This window comes from Lissotriton vulgaris, chromosome 4_1, assembly GCF_964263255.1.
Source record: "Lissotriton vulgaris chromosome 4_1, aLisVul1.2, whole genome shotgun sequence".
NCBI lineage: Eukaryota > Metazoa > Chordata > Amphibia > Caudata > Salamandridae > Lissotriton > Lissotriton vulgaris.
In genome coordinates this window covers 518,406,514-518,425,093 of record NC_141691.1, presented here as the reverse complement: position 1 = coordinate 518,425,093, position 18,580 = coordinate 518,406,514, and the positions used below count along the sequence as shown (strand labels likewise).

Here is an 18,580-nt window from a genome sequence, read left to right as displayed (position 1 = left end):
AGAATGAGATAATATAGGAAAAGGGAAGAAAACAGATAAAAAAGGGAAAAAGGAAAGACAGGGGGGAGGATACCATGTAACAAGGCGCACGGCCCCCACCCCCCGCCCATACAAACAATCAGTGCAGCCCAAAACGAAGCTGGCATGTTTTCAGGTAGCCATACATAGTAAGGATTTGACAAATTTTCTCAATTTGGGGCAGTCCATAACTCCGTGCGCCGAGCAGCAGTCCTCCGGATTAAAAACCGGACTCACCCCAGTCCTTTCTTAGCTATCGCCACGATGTATGTCGGGCATAAAACAAAGCAGGAGAGAAAAGGCCGTGGAGCAGCCGCAGAACGGCCAATGGAAGCAACCCATGGGATCTCCTCCGCCAACGGTAATGCAGAAGCTGTTTACGGCAGTCATATACATCAGTGTCAATGATCCCCAGCAAATCTTTTCGCATGCGAACCAAGACATCGCTACCCCCACCAAAATGCGGGAAACAAACAGCTACCATCTCGGGCCCATCCGCGCCTTCGAGATGCGGCCCGGGAACAATGGCGGTTACCACATTGTCTTGCACACAAGAATCCCGGGCCAAGGTCATTTGCCAAATCTTCAGCGCTCGAAGGACGTCGCCAATCGTGGGTTCACGCTCCCCAGTGCAGGCCCCATCACAGTACAGAGGTACAGCATCGACTTCCCGGGGCGTTCCACAGCACACGGCATCAGTCGCCATTTTGCGATTACAGCGCCGTCTTTCCGGAACCAACTCCTGGGGCGGGCTCACAAGTAGGGCCCCCGCGGGATCCCCCTCAAGCATCCAAACAGCAACCTCGATGCATCAATGAGGGCCACCAAAAGAGGGGGACCCGCGGGCGCCACCGCTCCGCTGGGGCCTCTCTCTGCCAACAAACGATGAAAGTCGGAATGGCCGGGCAAGGCAACAAGGGGGGGAGCCACCAACACGGCGTCCCCCACACACAACTTGCCGCACCTCACCTCTGGATCACCGGACGGTAGTCCCAGGCGCGTTCAGTTGCCTCCGGCTTTTACGCACAACGGCCTCCTCCGGCCGGCCTCCATCCTCCACCCGAGGCCGCCACCGCCACCGTCTCGCCGGCCACTCGCTGAAGGCAAGGCCCCGCTCTCCAAACCACGGAGGCCGCACTTCCTGGGAGGACGCCGCTGCGGACCCACTGAACGCCGGAGCCACCAGGATGGGTGGTAAGTATCAGCAGACCTTCATCTATAAAATGTTATCGTTTTTGGGCAGGATGGGCGGCAGGATAGATGAGTTTGGGCAGGGAGGCCGGCGGAGCCGAGCTACCGTGCGGCCATCACGATGTCGAGCTTGGCTCCTCCCCCCCGATTCTGAAATTCTTAAATGTTTTGTTAATTATTGTATCTGTTCACACCTGAAAGTATTCTGTATTTTGTTACAGAAATCCTTAGATGAATATTTTAAATGTATTCCTAAAACTCCAGATTGATTGTCAGATCTCTACTGTCTGGAAGAAGATAGTGAAGTTGCTGAAATATTTGATGATTTGTCTAAGCTGCTAAAAGACAAAGAACATAAGCCAGATGGCTTCTCTGTAGTCTTTGACTCTCACTTTTCTGGTATTCATGTTCCCAAATTGTAATTGCTTTTTTAGCATTTATGTCTGAGAGATATGGTTTGTTTCCTTTTTAGAAGCAATGCTTTGCTTAATTTACAAAAAATAAATGTCGATTTATTGGCCTACAAAAAGCACTGACCAGTTTCACCCAAAAATAAAACAAAAATAAAATAATTGGAGCCAATTTCTTCTTTGTACAGAAAAACAAAATCCCGACAATGGGAAGCTATAGAAAGTCAGTCTTTGCCATCCACACATCTGAACTTACAGTAGGTGAAATACTCTGCAAGAATACTGGGAAAATATGGGGTGGGGAAGGGGAATGGTGGGAAGGTCAAACCATGACCTCAAGCAACACTATATTTATATGTTGAGTATTCACAATATTCACAAGTTCCATTTCTGAAAAGCGGACATAAAAAAATATCACAGAAAAAAATAATAGAATGTATGGGGCATATTACCAAGCAATAGCGATAATTATCGCTATTGCTTGGTTAGAGACAAAAATTTACCGCTGAGCTGCGGCGATTTTTACCACAAATAAACCTTGGTATTACCAAGGTTTATCGCAAATGCGATAAAAATCGCCGCAAATGAATGAATATCGCTGAAAAGTCCGCGATATTCATGAATTACCGAGCTAATGCTCTTAGCCATGTTATCCCCCTTCCCATGGATAACATGGCTAAGAACTGCTCAGGGCAGGTGTTAGCTTTTGGAGATATTCGCGCTTAGCGCGAATATCTCCAAAAGTTGGTAATAGGAGATAGCGATGTTAGCGACTGTTTTCAGTCGCTAACATCTTGGCACGCCCACTTTGCATGTCATTAGTGATAAATATCACTGACATGCAAAGAGGGGCCCAAGATGGTCGCTATCTCCTACTAGCTGTTGCTAACTGGTGTTAGCGACAGCTAGGTAATAGGGAGATAATTTTATCTCCGCTTTCTTGGCTTTTAAAGCCAAAAAAGCGCAGATAAACCCCCTTGATAATATGCCCCTATGTTCTTTACAGTGCCACAGAAATGTCGGAAAAATAATTAAATTAATCTTCCCAGATCGAAGAATCCTACAGCTCAACCAAGGCCTCAACGTAAACCAACGGTATGCAGGCTGCCAGTTTCGCCCAGTCTAGGTGTGTACACCGAAGGAAAGGCCAAGATGACGAAGGACTTTCATGCGTGCTCATCAGCATCAGCAGTTGCTGATGTGGATGGATGTGGTACAGCTCCTCCACAGAACAACCTATTTGAACTGTGACTATGGATATTTAAGTTTAAATCTGGTATAAATCAGACTAACTTTGAGTAGTTGCATAGGTGATTGGCCATCAATTTGCGGGTGGGTACTGGAGAAGGGATGCAGGCATGGATTGGAATGGGTGATTGCGTGACCCTGCTTTGATGCCTATCTCACATCATTCCATTGGGACTTCACTCCTCCGCTGTCCTCTAGAGAAATGATTTGTTAGTCCTTTGGATCCAGAGACTGCCGAGATAGATGAGGATATGCTCCACAAACAAATTGAGGAGCCTGCTGGTAGGCTGGTAAGGTTGGAAGTGGAACAGGGGCATAGGCTTAGAGTAACTCTGCTCCGACTCCACCAGAAATGCCTGTCGGGCATTTTTGCCATTATACTGTTACAATCCCACCATCTGGTTGCTCCTGCCGTGTCCATGTCTTTAATTGGTTGTGTCCAGGTCTTTAATTGGTTGCTCTAGGGATGTCAGCCTAATCCCGTTAACCCCCTGAAAAAGAATAACCTGTCACACCCCCTGCCAGCATCCCCCCCACCTCCTCACCAGCCTCCTCCTCAGTCTGAACAGAACCTCTAATCTAGATCTCCCCAAATTGGGATGAAACTGGGTTGGAGTGAGTAGATTAGACTTGGAACATATGAAACAGTGGCGACCAATCCCGATTCCGGCAGAAAAAGATGAGATTTATGGTTGAAAAATACGTTTTTTCCAAAAGCACGACAAAAAATTCAGCTCAGGGAGCCTGAGTGACTGTTCACTTTTTGTATTGCAAGGAAAGCAAAACCACAAAACGTAAACCTCATCAAACGTAAAAAATAAAAATAAAAAAAAATTACTGACCAGTTTCGCTTATCAACAATGAATGTAAAATGTATGCAAAGTTGCTGGCTTTAACTATTAATGAGCACATTCCACATCTGATTGGATCAGAACAGTCTGATTTATGACAAGAATGATAATTCTAAAACATTTCTAAATGTAATCCATGGAACCCCAAAACTTTCAAATCTATTAGCTGCAACATTAGGTGCTAAAAAAGCATCTGGTTGAGTTAGTTTGGATTTCATGTTTGGTGCATTACAGTGGTTTGGTCTGATATACAATTCTACAGTATATGGGTCTATTATACAATGCCTGTAAGAAATTGGATTGTTGGTTGAGAGGGGGTGGAAGCCCTACAACCGCAATACTTGTCAGGGTGAAGGACAAAAGTCACTAAAGTTTACCCTGTGGTTAACCCTGTGGTACCTTGGCACGAAAGCAGCCAGGCTTAACTTAGAGGAAATGTGTAAATTATTTATACAGCACACAAACAATAATTAAGTTAAAACACAACACAAGAAAAATCCCACAGCAATTTAGAACAATAGAGACAAAAATAATGATAGAATGACATAGAAATGACAAGAATCCAATCAGCAGAAACTGAGATATGTAATTTCAAACGTTTAGGCACATAATAGTCCTTAGAAGCATAAAGCACCATCTGCGGTTATCTGGTCACACTGGACTGGGTCAAAGTCACAAGTACAGGCCGACCGTGATGTATATGGGCCAGATACAGGAATCAGGTTAGCCCCGCTGAAAATTGTACCTTATGCAGAGCTCAAAAAATCCACTTGCTATGGCGAGCCAGAATAAATCAGGGCACGCTTCTTTTAGGGCCTACTTGCCCTTTCTGGCGAGTAGGAAGACAAACTGACTTTTGAACACAGACTTTTGACATCTGTCTCTGAAAGCGGATCAAATGTTACAAGATAGCGAGATTTAAAGGCTCTTTTTTGCTCACAAAGTGAATGAGCAATGAAAATGTCTTTAAATCTTGTTATCTTGTCACATTTGCTCATCTTTCAGAGACAGAGGTCAAGTACATTACAGTTGGGTCGAGTAGATTTTTCAAGTTACTAGACCTGCAGGTCTAGAAACATTTGTTATGATTTTTCGAGCCCTGTTATGTCCTTGATGCAAAGTGTTGTGTTGAGCTGTGTCAATTCTGATGAAGAGCTGCAAGGGCGGCGAGGTGAGGTCCTGTGTCAATTATGTTGCGCTGCATTGGTTCTGATGAGGCTGCTGATCAGGAGCTGCAATGCGAGGGCTTGCATCCAGTTGCGTTGCTTTTGATGAGGATGCCGATCAGGAGCTGCAAGGGGCCTGAGTTGTGTCGCACTACGATGCTTCAGGTGGAACTCACAGTTAGGCAGGGAGGAGCACCTCAAACCCCACTTCCAAGGGTCCAGGACCTGTGGGGTGCCACTTGGGTGGGGGGGGGGACTCCCCCTAGCAGAGGCCAGGTGCGGGGTTCAAGGTCTCTGGAGCTTGTTTTGTCCCTGTAGCTTACACAGGAGGTCAGCCAACAATCCCTTGGAGTCACACGAAGTAGTCCTGTGTTCAAGCAGCAAGGAAGGCCAGTGGCAGCAGAGCAGTCTACTTCGGAGCAAAGCAGGCCTCAAGCAGGAGGGCAGTCCTCTGGTAGCAGTCAGGCAGTCCTCCGAAGTACAAGACAGGCCTCAAGCAGCAGGGCTGTTCTCTAAGGGTCTAGGCAATCTTTCTGAGGTTTTGCACGAGCCCAGGAGAGTACTGAAGAGTTGCTCTGAGGGGCCAATATGTATAGCTGGTGCCAGCCTTTGAGGTGGGGGAATGTTCTAGGCTACCCCTACATCTAGTTCTGAAAAGTTCTTTCCTTCACCCGTCAAGGCTCCAACAAGCCAGAAGGGCCAACAGGCTATTGTCAGATACCTTTGTGTGCATGCTGGAGGCAGCCCTTTGAAATTTAAGTGGGGCAGGGAACAGCTCCCACAGCTCCCTTGTCTCACTGTCTGGCAGGAATGCACAAAGCAAACACAAGGAGATGTTGGACGGAGCGCTGAAACTTTTCCCAACAGCAGGGCCATTCACAGTCATGTGATCAAGGACACTGGCAGAGGCACACAAATGGTTAGGCCAGGAAAATGTAAACTTTCTGAAAGTGTCTCTCATGCCAGGTAGTGATCCTATTGGGGTTGTAGGATGCTGGGACCAAATAATACTATAATGAAAAAAGAGTTCACCCCCATACCATAAATCTCAATCTGATTCCTAAAAAGATACGGCTATCAATAGTATACATGGTTGTCAATTAAGACTTCATATTCTTTACTTAAATTGTACTTTTCTTTGACCATTGGGTTTCCCCACATCCCTTTTTCATATAAATTTCTGCACCAACACTTTACATGAGGTGGAAAACATGACATATATAAGAGGGGAGAAGATGTTTCTCTGATTTGGGTGATTTTACTTCAAAACAACATCTGCAAAACCTTAGAATTTGTGCAATAAACCTATATGACACAATTATAAAAAACGAACTACATACACATCACATTAAACACAATATAAACACAACATAAATCCTTGTTTCATGATTCAACGTGATGACATTACATTCATTAGTGTCCAACACATATAATCTCAATTTAGTAAGAAAGTGTCCACTATTGTAAAACCATTCAAGATTACGTGTTTCTTTAAACTGGGGACATGTTCTAGCCTTTAGAAGAAACGGGTTCAAAAGATGCCTGGTGGCTAGAGGTCGCCCAGGAGGTCATGGAGGCGTCAATTCTCTATTCGCCTTAGTATATGTATTGCTTTTTTCTTTATTTAGAGGTGGCTTTCTCCTGACCAATGCAATGTATACACCAATGTGCATCAACCTTCTTATGGGGCCTGAGTGTTTTTAGCAAAGGTATTTCCTCAGGGCAGGAACCCTGTATAGGAGGGATGCATTCCAAAGAATGTAAAATCAGAGGGCTGCACCTATTTGAGGATTGAACTACATGGGGCTCAAATCGCTTTTGCCCAGATGTTTGAGAAGTTCATTTACTGCTTGTTATGTGAAAGTTTCTTATTTTGGCCGGGATATTAATTCTTGCACAGAGACTGCTTCCTTATTGGTGAATCGGTCCTCTCTGAATGCCAACCCAAATTAAATCCTGCTGAGTTTTTCACTACCAGTGTTATATTTCATATCGGTACCCTAATATAGGTCCGGGGAACATCGTACACTTTCCCTACATCATGTCCCCTTCATTTTATATGAACGAGCCTGATAAGGTCATAACTCCTAATAAGGACATACTGCCTTATAGGGACTGAACACCTTATAAGGACTGATGCCTTTTACGGCCTAAACCTTTCACCTACTTCCATGCTGAGGGAGGGTTCTTCCCAATCGATATCGACGTCATCCTTAGCACATATGAATAGTTTATGAGAACGATACCCGGGGGTATACTTCACCTCTCCTATCCACGCACAAGGTTTAATCCCCAACATCATCCTCATACTAAACAATAGCTAACACACACACATGGAATGTATACATACAGCACCTCTTGCTATCAGTAAAGAAGAGGAGGGACCGGGACTTCACACCAACACACTGACCTGAGACACTGCGGCTCCGACATGCAACTGCTTCAGCTGACAGTGGTCTGACTATCCCTTGCGGGGTGTCCAATTCGAGTCCAGGACGAAGTCACACACTCTCACTATTTCAGGTAATGGGGTTCGACTAAAACCTAGCGGGATTCTAGGCTCTTAGGATCTTAGGCTTAGGCTTTTTCGCACCTACTCACATGCTTGGTACACTTAGGTACATCTAGACCGGCTTCGTAGGAGTATGCACTATCTTTCATTAATGCATTTTATATTCATGTATCTGTTTATGACTATTGCAAAATGGTAGAACTGTACTATTCTTTTTTATTCACTGTACTGCTGATCCTATATCTCTGCTACTGTGTAACAGTTGTAGCAGCGCATATATTTTACGCGAGCAGAACAACGATACAATAAATTCTTATTGTAAACACGCTCTACTGTTTCTTCCGTATATCTCTCTGAGAGAAAATAAGCATGCACGAGTGACTGGGTGCAAAGTAGTATATTGTTTCCACGAGTCTGAGGAATCAGGGTATGTTGTGTTCTGAGGTTGCCAACAACTAATCTCTCTGATAAAAGGAGATTCTAGTGGCACTGTGAGCTTGCTAATGCAAAAAACAGCTAACATACGCAGTGGGGGTGCCCAGAATCAGTCTACCACCCAACCCACGGTGTATGTTATCCAAAAGCACAGGTCTGGCATGAGGGTAACATAGGAACTACACTACACCAGACCAGGACATGTAAAACTTGAAAACACATGTCCTACTGTTTAAAAACAATGCACCCTGACCTCTGCGCTTTATTAGGCCCTGCCCTAGGGGTGGGTTATATGTATTAAATGGGAAGGTTTATGCCTACAAAAAGGTGTATTCTGCCAAGTTGTATTCGCAGTTTAAAACTACACTACAGGCTGCAGTGCTACTGTACTGGGTGGCACAATAAGGGCTGCAGATCCAAAAGTGGTATTTAATTTACAGGCCCTGGGTACATGCAGTACCATATACTAGGGACTTACAAGCAAATTAAATATGCCAATCAGTTGTAGGCAAATGTTACCATACTTTAAGGAGAGAGCACAAGCACTGTAGCAATGGTTAGCAGTGGCAAAGTGCACGGAGTCCTAATGCCAACAATAAAACGAATTTCAGAAAACAGGAGGGGTGAAGGTAAAATGTTTGGGGGAAGACCACACCAAAAATGTTAGGTCTAACAATGCCACTAAAACTGCAGCCTTTCTTAATGGCAGGTAATCTTCATGTTTTGAACTTAAAAAATACAAGATAGGGATGTCCTCTTACACCCTTAAGGTAAAGTCCCTAAGAGTCGACTCAATCTTATGTAGGCCTTAATCCTTGGAAACCAGCATCTTCCTTAACTTAGATAATAGACATCGCCATATTCCTTGATTTATGCAGAATCTTGTAATGTCTGTCTCTAGATGCAGATGTCGCCAGACGTTATCTTTCTAGGAACTGTGATATCGTCAAGTTCTTCAATTAATGACATAGGTACAACATTTAAAGCAAAATGTGTCGAGGTCAAATGTCTACTCCTCACCATGTCAAGGTAAAATAACCCCTTTGATGCTGGTGACGGAACCATTCCGTCATCAGTCACGGTTGAGCTGTGCTGATGACGGAATGGTTCCGTCACGACCACACCCTGTTCATAAAAGAGCAGCACAGCAGGAAAATTCCTGTAGCAGCGATGTGGTTAAGAAGACATGAAGAAATATAACCAAAATAATGTAGTCTGAATTAACGTCCTCTTGCCTTATATGTTCATAAGGAAACATCTGGGACGCATACTTTCAATGCACATAATTTATGTTAAACATTCCAAAACTTATTTCAGAAATTCTTATTTTTAAAAAAAGTTTTAGGGCCTCATTTATGAGTAATTGGAGTAGAGCAGCGCTGCAAGTCTTCTTGCAGTGCTGCCCTATGCCAATGTGAAAGGACAGGAATGCACCATATTTATAAAATACGGTGCATTTGTGTCCTTTCCCCTGCACTGGTGCACAATTTACTGCCTAGCGCCAATGTAGGCACCCTTGCACCATGGTATAAGGTTGCTTTTGTTGCAGGCAGGATTGTTTTGTACAGGAAGAGGCACCTCCACAGAGATGTTTTGCTCTATCTATGTGTGCTGCAAAATGATTGAGAGGCACGCGCTGCTGGAGTGACTCTCTGGTGGCGCAAGCCTCTCATAGATAAGCCCTTTAGTATATAAGTACTGCCACTTGACCACTTGTCAGGAGAGGTCCTTTGTCCAGATTATCAACCGAGATTCTGCCAGAGACGGTCTCACCTACTGCCAGTGCATTTCACACTTTGCAGATGACACATCTCGCCCAGAGGAAGACTGACTGACTGCTACCACAGTGGGTGCTTGCTCTTCGCGGGCTACACTGTTTTCACACTTATGCTGATGAAGACAGCCTCCGTTGTCAACAACGTATGCAGTGGAAATAATCCTTTTGGTCTTGTTATTTATAACGTATCTAGTTGTTTTTTTTATAATATTCTGTGTAGTTGTTTTAGATAAACTGAGAAACAGATTGTTCCTGTAGAAATAAATAATTATGACATATGCTCATTCTCCTTACTACAGTGTATGTGATACTGTAAATAACTAAATAAGATTTGTTGCTGTTTCCACAGTGCCCTTGATAAATTAGTGGGATTGTTAGTAGCAGAGCAATACTTGAATGTATATTGCACATTGAATAGTATCTTGCAGGTGTACAATAACTTGCATTTCACATTCATTGTTGGTGCATTGAACCAAGTTCACCTGTGTCACCCATGGGTGGGAATGTACCCCTTGTATAGTTCTGCCAAAGTCATAACTTCTGCAACAGTTGGCCCACATCATGAGGCTCATATCTTATGGCTATGCCTTGAATGGTTTACACTTATCACACACATTTGAACCATTATTACATTATTACATAGACTTATGTAGTAATCATGGTTATCTCCTACTGGGAATAAGGAAGCACCTATTTCTGTAGGTTTGTCAAGCTTGACTCATAAAAGGTTGTTCCCCATTCTATAGGTTTTCTAATTCTTTGGCTCCACTTACAAATTGAATCCATTCATCATATCCATACCCATCAGTATAGGGGCCAATTTCAGGGAAGCAGTTACTCAGCACCTGAAAGCTCGAGGTGTCCCACATGAGGGGAGGCCAGTTAATTTAATAATAGCTCTACACCCAGCCTATGCTTTTGAGACTTTTTACTCCTGGGTTGAGTTTGAGCCTGTTGCTGCTGCCCCAGATCAATTTCATGAATATATAGTTATACATCCGCTGTCGCACTATAGGGCTAACCTAGAATGTGAAATCCCTTTAACATATCAAGAACATCAAAATTGGTTTGGTGGTCATTTGCCACACGACATACATGTTCGTTTGGGGCAACTTAGCAATGAGTGGGCTACGTGGCCAGTCCTGGCGGCTACACTTCTGTTCCTCTTCTTCTGACACCCTATCCCATGCGGAAGTAGTAGGGATATTAAATACACAGTCACCTTATACTGGAGATTCGTACAGTTTATGCAACGTACTTTGAATTCCAGACCTGCTGTTGCAGCAGAACCTGCTGCTCCCCCACAAATACAATGCAATAACTAACAAAAACTGGAAGCAGTAGTTCTGCAGACTACCACCCAAGAAAAACACAGAATACTGGTTTGATTATCTCCAATAACACATCAAGATTGAGGCAGATTAATTCAATATTGGTTTTAGAAAAGTAAATTGTGTCTCAAAAGGTTTTCAAATTCACCTTAGGTAAGTCTCAGTCAAATATATGGAGGCGCTTTTGTTGATTATGAAATCTTTTATTCTTGTTGATCCTCCAAAAGTTGCCAATCTGTTTTGTCAGTGCTTAATTTTAGTTTACCAGCTTCCTCATTTCAGGCACATATTTTTCTAGGGTTCCAATAATAGATGTTGATCTTTATAATTTAAATATTAATCACAGGTCCTGGGTTGCAATCAAGTTCATCAGAAGTAGGTTCTGGCCCATGTCGGCCACCGCACCCAGTAGTCGATTAGTAGATTTGCATAGTCAGTCAGCCAGCGCAACCCCCTCGTTCCGAACGACTACTGGGTGCGGTGGCCGACATGGGCCAGAATCTACTTCTGATGAATAGTTCCTGCAGGAAATCTTTATTACCTCCTCGTTAGTCTTCCTCGCCACATGACTAACAAAGTGAGCTTCAGCTCCACAAGGGAACCCTCCAAAGCAAAAAAAGGTCAGCCTCCCATGCCTCCCATCCCTTCCCAATATGGCCGACTCATTACACCTTTGACCTCTATAAGAGGCGGGCCGGCCCAACCCTTCAGCCTGTTTTTTTAGTTCTGCGCTGCAGATTCTCCTGAGCGTCTTACAGGTAAGTTGTGGTTTGGTCCTGCTCCAGCAGGTCCCACAGCCCCGGGGAAGAGGTCCTGCTCGAGCGGGCTCCTGTTCTAGGTTCTCCCCGCCTTGTCCCTCACACTACCCCCTTGCCTTTGCTGCTCTGCTCTAGCGGGCTGTGTTTGTGGGCTCTGGCAGCCCTGCGCTAGCGGGCTCACCTGTTTTGTCTTTTCTGGCCTGGTGGTTGTGTCGGCGGCTCTTGGATCACCCTGGACTCGCGTCCATTCTGTCTGCTGGGTCCGGGTGTTGGTGCGCTGCTGTGCTAGGATCCTGGAGGTTTGGGTACTGCCTACGGGAGATGTCGCCTCTTGCAGCAGGTGGCCTGGGCAGCGCTGGCAGCGCGCTTTCTATCTTTGGCCGCTTCTGGTCTGGCTGTTCCTTTAGGCACCTGCACCTTTGGTCTCCCTGCTGTGTGGGGACTCTGCGGCCTGTGTTTTTCGTCCTCACGGTCGGAATGAGCTGATTCCTGCCGTCTGGTTGTTTCCTCATGCTTCCCGTCCTTGATCTTCCGTGGCCCTGTGTGCATCTGACTTCGTCTGATCTGGGGAGTTGGCCGGGTCTGGGCTGGTTTGCACCTTGTTGCGTGACAGCCTGGGTCTTCCTGTTGCTTTGGGCGGCCTTCCCTGTGGGGTACCTGTCTTGTGTGGCTTCGGACGTTTCCTTCTTGGACCAGTGGTCTTTATGTTCTGGGTGCCCCTTCCCGGGTGCTGGGAGCCTTTGCCGTCCTTTGAGGCGTGCATGGGTTCCCTGTCGGTGCTGGGTCGGTTGGCGGGCTTTCTGTTGCCCATTCCTTGGCTTCTCTGGGATTTACCCCGGCCTTGTGGGAGCTTCCTGTTGCTCTCCTGGGCGGTTTCTCCCCTGCTTCATGCTCCAGAGCGTTTGCGGGGTTCACCCCGGTTGTTTTTTTTGGCACATTGGTGCTGTCCTTGCCTGGGTCTCTTTACTTCTGGCTCCGTCTGCTCTCGTTATGTGGTGTGGGTCGGGTCTCTTTAGTACCTGGTTGGGTGTTCGCCTGGTGCTGTTTGCTTAGTTTGGGTCCCCGGATTGGCTATTCGGCCTTCTCGTTCGGGCTCCCGGCTTTGCGCTTTCCAGGGGGGCCTTTTTCTTCTGGGGGTTCTGGGCTTGTTTGTCCTGGCATGGGCTTTTGTCCTGTTGGTGCTTGCCTGGGTGCGTCTCTATTGGTGTCTGCTGCTGCTTGTTTCCGGAGGTGCTGTTGGGTGTCCGGGGGTGCTGGAACTCTCGGTTCTCCTCTTCCTGGCAGGGCCCTGCGCTTCTGGTGTGGATTGGTGTCCTCATCTTTTGTTCCTGGTTTTAGGGTCCCGGGGCCTGTTGGCTCAGGTGGCTCCCTGGGTGTGTTGATATGGCTCGGGCTTGTTTTGCCCTGCCCTTCTGTCTTTCTCGCCTTTAGTTTTTCCTGCCTTCTTTGTTTTTTTTCCCTGTATGCTCCTTTTCCTGTCGGTTCTTCATTGTTCGACTGGTCTGGGTCTGGTTGCTGAATGGCTGTGTGGCCGCCTGGGAGCTCACTTCGCCCATTCGCTTCCTTCTTTTGGGGCATTCCTGGGTCGTGTTGCACCCTGTGCTGGGCGGTCTCGGGCCGCCATGCTGCATTTCTCTTACTTTCGGACTCTGTGTGTTTTCTTCTACTTTGGGTCCTCTGGTGTCCACCCGCTTCTTTCTTGGTGGCTTGGCTTTGGGCATGGTCCCTTCCGCCCTTCGGTCTACGTGATCAGCCCTCTGGGTTTTCCGCTTTTTGCTGTTGGCCGGTTGGGTTCCCTTGGTGTCTGGGTCTGTTCAGTGTCTTACTGCGCCTTCCTGGGTCTGTTCTGCCTTGTGCCTGCCTGAGTTCTCTCATTTGTGTCACGTTCCCTTCCGGGGGGTCCTTGCGTGACTGGGGTCCGTGTCCATCTGTTTCTCTTCTTGCAGGTGTGGTTGTGGTGTCCCTCATATTTTTGGTTGTTCGGTGGGCGTGCTGGTTTTCTTTGCACCCTTTCCGTTCTTGTGGTTCTTGGCAGTCTGTTTGATTGAGTCTGCTCCCGCTGCCCCATTCCTCTGGTGGTTTCGGCTCTCTTGCGGGTGGTGGTCTACCTTGCAGTGTTGCTGTGTTTGTCGGACTGCGTCTCTCTCTCTGCTGTGGCTTTTTTAGCTGGGTCACTGTGGTGGGGATGCCCTCTGTTTCTTCGGTGCCTCTCTCTGGGCTTTTTGCTCCCCTCTTCCCTTTTGGCTGTATGTTGGGCAGTCTTGGTGTGTTTGGCCCGGCATTGTTGCTTTTCTGTTCTAGGGCGTGTTTGCTGTTGCATTTGGCCCCGTGCGGTCTGGTTCCGTGCTTTCTCTGTCCTTCTTCGGCCTTTCGTTGTGGCAGTTTTATGGCGGCACTTCGTGTCTCGGGGGCCCATGTTTTCGGCCTTCCCGGTTCTTTTTTTGTCCTGGGCTGGTTCTTCCTGCTCGTGTTTGCCTCTCTCTTGGGTGGTCCTTCCACTCGTCTGCTCTGCTGGCTTTGCCCTCTTTCAGGGGCATCCCATTCTGGTCCGTTGGTTTCTTGTGAGTTTCCATAAAGCCACTTGGCTATGGTATTTGCTCACTTTGTTAGTCATGTGGCGAGGAAGACTAACGAGGAGGTAATGCTCCGGTTACTTACCGGTAATCTTCATTACTCCGAGTATAGCCTTCCTCGCCACATAAGTTCCCATCCCTCCCTCCCTGTCTGGCTATCGGCTTCATGTTTCTGCTTGGTGGTTTCAGGCTGAAGGGTTGGGCCGGCCCGCCTCTTATAGAGGTCAAAGGTGTAATGGGTCGGCCATATTGGGAAGGGATGTGAGGCATGGGAGGCTGACCTTTTTTTGCTTTGGAGGGTTCTGGTGTGGAGCTGAACCTCACTTTGTTAGTCATGTGGCGAGGAAGACTATACTCGGAGTAATGAAGATTACCGGTAAGTAACCGGGGCATTCGGCTGTGGTTACTCAGTGAAGATATGGCACCCTCGAGGCTGGCCATTCCTTGCCATGGAGCCCAGGCTGGATTACATGCTGATCCCGGGGAGAAGGCCCTTATGTGGATAAACAGTGTCCATTCGAGGCTGTGAGTGTAATGTGTGGTCCTCTTATTATGGAAGTATGCCCCCACCTTGCACCATACACACTTTGTTGTTGACTGCGTGCAAGAAGTTTAGGTACAGTATTGTACAGTAAAGGTGCAGCAGGCGTGTAAACATCCTTAACACCAAGAACGGTTACAGGAAAACTAGCTGTAGTCTATGCTTCTTCACGTTCACAAAATAGCTACAACTTGTGAGGCAACAATACGAGATCACCTGTGTGAGGAAAATGAGCCTCCACTGTTACCTACCTACTGTGTATCACTCAAAATTGCAAACACCTATTTAATATAGAAAAATATCATACTGATTGAAATTGCCAAGGCTGATTTTCTCTCTGTTCAACGTAGTAATTTGAACTTTTAAGCTTAAGAATTTACAATTTGAAAACTCAAGGCCTAGTTCCATCTTCTAGAGCTCGTCACAGCACACAACACAGGCACATTTCTGGTTGCAGTTCTCCCCATTTACACTGCAAGTGTCCTAATGCTGAGAGATGGAACGTCGCACTCACCAGCTTTGCACAGTTGCTCTTCCTTCGTGTTCTGGTGGTTGCATGCATCTGGCTCATCCACTTCCTTAATCCAAAGGGAAAGTCCAGGATGAAACATTGGATTGCCTGTTTTATAAAATGACATTGATCCATTATGTTTCAATGAAGTATTTACAGACATGTATTTGGTTTTTCTATACAACAATGTTTTCACTATTTATGATCATGGATAAAAGAAAACGATGTCGAACCAAAGAGGACATAAGATCACAAGAAGACACACGCTTTAGTGTTCCACAGTGACATGTGCAGGAGGAGGGTACGAACAGGTTCCTGGAATCAGACAACTTGTTTTGTTCCAATTAGCAAAGCGCCTTGTTTTGGATTAAAAATCAAGGGTAATGCCCCCGCTTCGGAGACTTAAAAACTCGAAAGAAAAGCAGACACCTATCCCCTTCATCACCAATCAGTTTCCCAGGTCGCTCGTGTTAAACATCTAAGGCATTTCCTTTCCGTATGCATTTTGTTTGTGTAGTTTTTGACACCTACTTTGAACTTATTTTTGGTGTTTATTTCACTTAAGACTGACAATAGGGCAAAAGCTGAATTGTATAACAAAACGAGGTAGTAAAGACTTTGGGGCATATGTACAAGCCCTTATCGCCACAGGAGCGTCACTTTTTGTGACACTGCCTTGCCTTATGTACAAGACAACGTTAAGCCACTTAACGTGGCTTAACGCTGCCTTGTCCATAAGCAACTCTTTCACGCTATGGTTAGCGTGAAAGGGGCGTACAGTAGGTGTTGCAGGGCATTTCACCGTAAGAAAATCCTGGTCTTAAGTTGGCGAAACGAGGAGAAATGCTTTATTTCTCCTCGTTTTTGCTTTTTCCATGTGTGCTGCACAATGGAAAAAGCAAAATGCCATTGTTTATGTATAAGAAGGTGTTCCTTCCTGTACATAAACAAACCTTTTTTAAAAATTAGATTTTGTAACTTTTTTGCACACATGAAAATGAAAATGAAAATGGCATTTTAGGATTGTTTATGAGCAGGAAGGGACACCTTCCTACACATAAACAATCCTCCCCTGCACGCAGAAACCCTTGCACTATGGTGCCTGAGTTGGCACTAAGTTTACCAACTTAGCGCCATCACTGGGGGAAACACAAGGCTGCACCACATTCTTGTAAATATGGTGTAGCCTTGTGTTTCCGAAGTGGCGGAGCGTGTTGTTAAGCCCAGGAGGTACGACACGCTCCGCCACTTCATTGTACATATCCCCCCTAAATTCTTAGTAGGGGTTGTATTTCAGAACACAGAGGGAAAACATATCAATTTGCTAAAACATTGACTACCACAATAACGTGAAGGTAAATGTACATAAGAATACATTTACTATTCCTAACTCCACATCTACGTACATTGAAAAGCTACACATCTTCAAGGTACATGTATGTGGTGCAAAAAATAGTACATCCATACTTATGTATATTTAGCTTGATAATATTGTTAGACCTGGCATTCTTGGCATGGTTTCCCCTGACTTTTTGCCTCTGCCTCCCAAATTTTTGACACTGTGTTGGAATGCGTTTTTGTTAATTTAGATGCTTTGGGCCCTTAGCCACTGCTGATCAGTGCCAACGTGCATGTGTTCCCTGGTTAAATTATTAATGTGATCCATGATTGGCATATTTGTTTTACCAGTAGGTCCCTAGTAAAGTGCACTGAGTGTGCCAGGGCTGGTGATTCAAATGCTACTAGTGGGCCTGCAGTACTGATTGTGCCACCCACATGAGTACCCCTAAAATGGTGTCTCAGGCCTTCCACTGCAGTGCCTATGCGCAGTTTGTTACCTGCCATGTTGTACTGGCTAGTGTACACACTTGCCAGTCCCACCCCTTCCTTTTCTTACACCTTGGACACCCCTGTGGTAGGCCCAAGATACCCTACCTGGGCAGGTTGCAGTGTATGTGAAAGGGTAGGACATGTTCTAGTGTGGGTAACATGTCCTGATGTGAAATACGGCCAATTTCGTTTTTCACTATTGAAAGGCTATCTTGCCCATAGGATAACATGGGGAATGCTGTGTAACATGTTTAACTGCATATCTTCCCATAGCGGCAAGATAGACATATGGAATCTGGTATCCCTGAACTCAAAATTCATTAACACATCTTTTAGGGAAGATGGTTTTTTAAATTCTACGTTTGGAAATAGCACTTTTAGAAAGTGGTTGCCTTCTTGTTCAGCCTTTCTGTGTGCCTCTGCCTGTTTTTGGATTGCCTGTCTGGTTTGTGAGTGACAGTGGCTGGTGTGGTTCCAGGAGACTGGGTGAGTCAGCACTAGGCTGAATAGATCTATCTGCATGTAGAGTGGTGGGAGGAGTAGCACCTGGGTCTGAATAGGGCTGAGCCTGCCTTCCACAATGCTGGGTCTACCCCCTGCGGTGTGTCTGATGGCCCTGGCCCACACGCACAATGGAAGAAGATGTGCACTGGCAGAGTGCACCCAGTACTGGTTTGGACTGGGTCCAGGACCCATCATACAGGAAGAACAAAGACTTTTGGGTTATGAAAGTAGAGCTGAGACCCCTGTAAAATTAGATTAGGAAAAACGTTGTGATCAAGAAGGAATCCCTGCCAATGAAGAACAGCCAGGAATACTGAGGACAAGTGCTGCCATTGCTGAGTGTCTGGAAGCTGACCTGCAATTGCTGTTATTATTGAGGGGCTTTGCCCCCCTCTGAAGTCTACCTGTCTCCAAGGGCCTGAGAAGATCTGGCCTCCTGTTGTAAACTCAGGTACAAAAAAGTTTACAGAAGAAACCATCTTGTCAGCACTGAGTGCGTGTGGCTGCGCACTGACTGTGGCCTCGTGAATATTGTCCTGCCTGCCTGTGTGTTATTGATTCAGTGTGCTTGTTGGCACACAACGGGGCTCTGCGTGAGGTCTGCAGTGCTCCCTGAAGGACTATCTCGGCACTCAAGAGTGCGTGCCAGTGCACAACCCGAGACCGTAAACAAGGGGCCGAGATCACTGCCGCCTGCCCGGTACAAGGAAGGAGAAGAGAAGCGCTGTGTGCGGAAAAATCACAACCGCCGGCCCGTGAAACTTGCAAGCACCATGTCCATTCATTGCTGACATCAGGAAAATTCTGCACTGAGATTAAACAAGGGGCCGAGATCACTGCCGCCGGCTCGGTACGAGGTAGTAGAAGAGAAGCGCAGTGTGCGGAAAAATCACTGCGGCTGGCCCGTGAGCCTCGCAAGCACCG

General features: G+C 46.2%; 1 pseudogene across 1 annotated transcript in view; it reads right to left on the bottom strand.

Moving 5' to 3' along the window:
* Nucleotides 1-18,580, bottom strand: part of LOC147718916 (uncharacterized) — a 288,616-nt pseudogene that overhangs the window by 35,971 nt on the left and 234,065 nt on the right. The window contains exon 5 of the transcript XR_015310016.1: nucleotides 15,326-15,430. The product of XR_015310016.1 is annotated as an uncharacterized LOC147718916 (transcript). The remainder of the gene's footprint in view (nucleotides 1-15,325; nucleotides 15,431-18,580) is intronic.